The sequence below is a fragment of the Acanthochromis polyacanthus genome, chromosome 22 (genome assembly GCF_021347895.1).
Source record: "Acanthochromis polyacanthus isolate Apoly-LR-REF ecotype Palm Island chromosome 22, KAUST_Apoly_ChrSc, whole genome shotgun sequence".
NCBI classification, from domain to species: Eukaryota; Metazoa; Chordata; class Actinopteri; family Pomacentridae; genus Acanthochromis; species Acanthochromis polyacanthus.
Genome location: NC_067134.1, coordinates 8,991,933 through 8,996,834, shown reverse-complemented (window position 1 = coordinate 8,996,834; position 4,902 = coordinate 8,991,933). Strand labels below are relative to the sequence as shown.

At 34.1% G+C, this 4,902-nt stretch overlaps 1 long non-coding RNA gene across 1 annotated transcript in view; it reads right to left on the bottom strand.

The window, feature by feature from the left end:
- Nucleotides 1-881: 881 nt before the first annotated feature.
- LOC127531782 (uncharacterized) overlaps nucleotides 882-4,902 on the bottom strand; it is a 7,739-nt gene continuing 3,718 nt past the window's right edge. Inside the window, exon 2 of the long non-coding RNA XR_007938873.1 lies at nucleotides 882-1,448. This is a non-coding gene — a long non-coding RNA (uncharacterized LOC127531782). The remainder of the gene's footprint in view (nucleotides 1,449-4,902) is intronic.

The following is a 4,902-nucleotide window of genomic DNA, read 5'->3' as shown; positions in this document are numbered from 1 at the left end:
ACAAAAATGAGACAAAAAAGTTACAAAATGACAAAAAAAATGGACAACCGACAAAAGTCAGACAAAAAACAAGAAAAAATTTGACAAAAACAAGCCACAAAATGACAAAAAAATTTAGACAAACGACACAAAAAAGTTAGTGACAAAAAATAGACAAATGACAAGTCAGACAAAAAACAACACAAAATATTATAAAAATGAGACACAAAACAAAAACAAGAAACAAAATGACAAAAAATTAGACAAACGACAAGAAACAAAACAAAAAATTAGACAAAAAAAATTACAAAGTGACAAAAAAGGACAAATGACGATAAACAACAAAAACAAGACAAAATATTATAAAAATGAGACACAAAACAACAAAAACAAGCCACAAAATGACAAAAAAATTTAGACAAACGACACAAAAAAGTTAGTGACAAAAAATAGACAAATGACAAGTCAGACAAAAAACAACACAAAATATGACAAAAATGAGACACAAAACAACAAAAACAAGAAACAAAATGACAAAAAATTAGACAAACGACAAGAAACAAAACAAAAAATTAGACAAAAAATTACAAAGTGACAAAAAAAGGACAAATGACAATAAACAACAAAAACAAGACAAAATATTATAAAAATGAGACACAAAACAACAAAAACAAGAAACAAAATGACAAAAAATGAGACAAATGACATGAAACAAAACAAACGGAGACAAAAAATTTGACGAAAAAGTTACAAAGAAACAAAAGAATGAGACAAAAGTCAGACAAAGCAAGACAAAATATTATGAAAACAAAACAAAAGAGCAATGAGCAACAGAACATTTACTTTCTGATCCAAACAACTTGTCATGGTCCAGAAATTATTTTAAATTCATAGTTTGACTAATTTACAATCTGCAGTTCATGTCTTCGCTGTGATTTTTACACTTTGAGGTCCAGTTTTGTCCAGTCCACCTCTGCTTTAGAGTCTTCAGATAGAATAATTAGAGACGTGCACGCCAAGAAATAAATACTTGAAAGAGCAGAAAATGTTCCAGTAGCTCATTACAGGATGATTTGTATGAATTAAAATGGACCAGCAGCTATTGTCCAACTCATTTATCTCATTATTAAAACTGCAAATGGTAAATAAACAAATCTTTAAAGGAACAGATAAAATGCTGGTAGCTCATGGACTGCACTTATTTTTTTAAAGGCATGTTTCTTTAATCAGCATTGTTTCCACAATAAAAACAAGACATTTTCTGTGTTTAATGGTCACTCACAAGGAAAAAGTAATTTTCTGTCTGTTAAGTTTGCATCTATAGTGGCAGGAAAAGGACGTTTGTCATAAATTAACTCTAGAACAAGAGAGTTCTTTAAACAGGACATTTAACTGTTATTTATCAGTAAATCTAAAATTAATATGTGGTGTTTTGCTGTTATTTAATGGCATAGCTGCAGAAAAAAACCCTGCAAAAGCAAAATAAACTGATAAAATAACAGAAAAAAGTCCCAGCAGCTCTTTATTTTTATTAACGAGACATTTCCTCAATTTTAATGGTAACTCCAAAGGAAAAAATGTCAATTTTCTGCTTAATTCTGCATCTGTAGTAGCAGGAAAAGAACATGTTTCATGAACAATAAGAAAGAACATTTAACTGTTATAATCGGTAAATATAGAATTAAAATGTGGACTTTTGCTGTTATTTAATGGTTTATCTGCAGTCAATCTGGGACATATTTAGCTATTTAATGATAAAGCTGCATTTAAAATGTGAAATAAATGGATTAAATAACAGAACAAAGTATTAAGAAGACACTTTCTGCATTTTAATGGTCACTATATGACTTTTTAAAGTAGAATCTTTCTAATATTTCCTTTTTTTCTGGTCTGTAATCGTTCCCCATGAACCATAAAACACTTTTCTCCTCCAGAAGTCGCTCCTTGTGACACCAGGCGAGTATTTTCGGGCGTCCTGAGATGTTTTTTTTCCTGCGTTTGTGAGGAAAATATGTGAGAACAGGAGCTGAACAAATCGATAAACGTATTTTGGAACTCAGAGAGGAAGTCGGTTCAATAATGTGAGCTCAACAAGAAGCTCAAGGTCTGAATTAAAGCTCTGCCATCGAACGTTCTGCTTTCTGTTCTGCAGAATCTGTTTTCTTTCATTAACCTCAGAGACGTCACATGATACGACGTTTTAATAACTTTCAATCAAAAGCAAAATCACTGCAGATACACAAACATGTAGACCAACTGTTTGTTGTCATAAATATCAGCCTGTTAGTATTTAATAAAATATCTGTAATGGAAAAGAAATGTTTTTTTTCTGTTTTTTAATGGTGTGGCAATAGTCAAAAAATAAAAATAAAAAAATAGAATATTTGTATTTTTGTGGAAAATTAGAATATTTTCTGCTTTTTCTGTTTGTCCGACAAAAACAAATATCCATCCATCCGTTCTCTATACACGGCTTCAACGCACACAGCGCGACTCACATTTCCGGGTTCATTATTACACACAAAAAAAAAGATTCCACAAAAAACGGCCATAATCCAACCTTTTACATCCAGATGACACAAGCCAGTAAACTATTTTGTCCAAAACATGTCCTGAAGTCGTATAAAATCCCCGAATCGGTTGTTTTCAAGGAAATGCACCTCCCGATGCGCGTCCAATATTCCCCGTATTTTTCGTAATTTTTTTAATTTAAAAATAGAATATTAGCGATTTTTTTTGTACTGAAAATGGCTGGAATTGACTGAAGCTTAAAGGGTTAAATCATTTTTCCTGATAACTGTTCTAAACTGTGTCTAATTACAGAAACATATTCACAGTATGAAACATAAATTTACAGTTTAATCAATTAAACAAAAATAGAATGTTTGTAGCATTATAACGAATGTAATTTATGAAAAATACGTGTTAAAGGTCAAATAAAATAGAATATTTCCCTCAAATCCTTTCTTCCCGTGAAGCTCCAGACCTCACCAGCTGAGTCTTTCTAAGCGGTCGTGTATTTCCAGCAGCAGCCTGAGGCTACAAACCAAACAGGCTTTGAACTGGAAGCTCCCCAGTACAACCAGTGTGAGATGACTGGAAGGTTGCTCCAGTTTGACCTGAGCGACCAGAGCTCATGTTCTCAACTTCCTCTGAAGACTCCCAGCAGCCGCTTCATTTCACTGGAGATGAATCATTCACTGGTTCACTCAAAGGTTTCGTCCTGCTGCTCTGGAAGAAACCAAAATAAAAGCAGAAAACCCACAAGAATCCATTCAAAAGCTTCTTAAAGTATCAGAACGTGGAGCAGTTTGTAGATCTGATTTGCTGTTTAATGCTGAAGTGTGAACAGATTGCAATCTAATTTAAACTTCATAAGTCTCAGAATGGCAGATATCATTGAAAAAGATTTTTTAAAAAAGGTCAAATTTCTTTAAATACAAGCATAATAAAACTTTAAATCAACATGTACAACATTTGTCCAGATGCTACCAACACTACCATACAGACTAAAGATATTTCACTGCTTACATTTTAATTATTTGCTGGAAAATCTAATGTCTGATTACACTTCAGCTGAATTTTTACTGTATTGCTGAGTCACAGCTGAGTCACTGATATCTATGTAGAATAAAGAGATTTTGATGCAGTTTTTCGGCTTATACTTTTCTAACTCCATGTCACAGATGATTACTTCAAGGAGCATCTGTGAGCGAAAAATCTGCAACTTTAGTCTGGTTCTAGTCCAGTTGTAGACCAGTTCTGGTCCTGATCTAGTCCAGTCCTAGTTCTGATCTAGTCCAGTCCTAGTTCTGATCTAGTTCAGTCCAACTCTAGTCCAGTCCTAGTTCTGATCTAGTCCAGTCCTAGTCTTGTTCTAGTCCAGTTCAGTCCATCTCCAATCCAGTTCTAGTTCAATTTTAGTACAGTTTCGGTCCAACTTCTCTCGAGTTCCAGTTCAGCTCTAATCCAGTTCCAGTCCAGTTCAAGTCTAGTTCAGCTCAAGTCTAAATCTAGTCCAGTTCCAGTCCAACTCTACTCCAGCTCTAGTCCAGCTTTAGTACAGTTCCAGTCCAACTCTAGTCCTCTTCCAGTCAAGCTCCAGTCCAACTGTAGTCCAGTTTCAGTCCAGCTCCAATCCAACTCTAGTCCAGTTTTCTTTCCATTTCAGATTTCTTTTGGAGATTTTTTTTAAGTTTTGGCCACTAGAGACTCGACTCCAGACCAGTTCATTAAACTTACAGATGAAATTGAACAAACTGATTCTGTTGGAGTCTGAAACTAAAACAAGGAACTGAAAGATCCTAAAACAACCACCACATTCATTATTCCGTCACTTTAAAATATTCTGAAACGCAGCTTCAGCCATTTGTCTGAAGATTTTGCTTTCACTTTCTATTAACTTGCAATCTTTTGCTATAAATCTGTAATTTCCTTCTTTTTTTGCTTTTCTGAACGGCCTAATTATCCCCAGAACATCCTGGTGGTGGAGTCACAGAATAATTTATTTCTATGTTCTTTCTCTCTGCTAATTTTCCTCCTGGGTGAATTTATCTTTCAAATATTTGAGTTTTTACGACTGAATGTGCAGAAACATGAGGAGGGAGCAGATGAGACGTGCTGTGTTGGAAAATTATTGATTTTGAAGAGGAATGAGGTTTTTATTTTAACTGTTTACTTTCTTTTCTAATTAAATTGCCTCAAGGTGTCGTGTTAGTGCCGACTCCCATGTATTCCCAGTTTGGACCTGAAATCTGTTTCTTAATGTGAGCATGTTTGTAATGACAATGTGTTGTTACAGTAAAATGGATCTAAATCTGTGAGAACTGCACGGAGAGCAGCCGGTTAGCATGTTGCTACATTTAGCATCTTTAAACTTCAGGAAATACTCTGATGTTCAGTTCATAGTCAGTATTTAGTCAC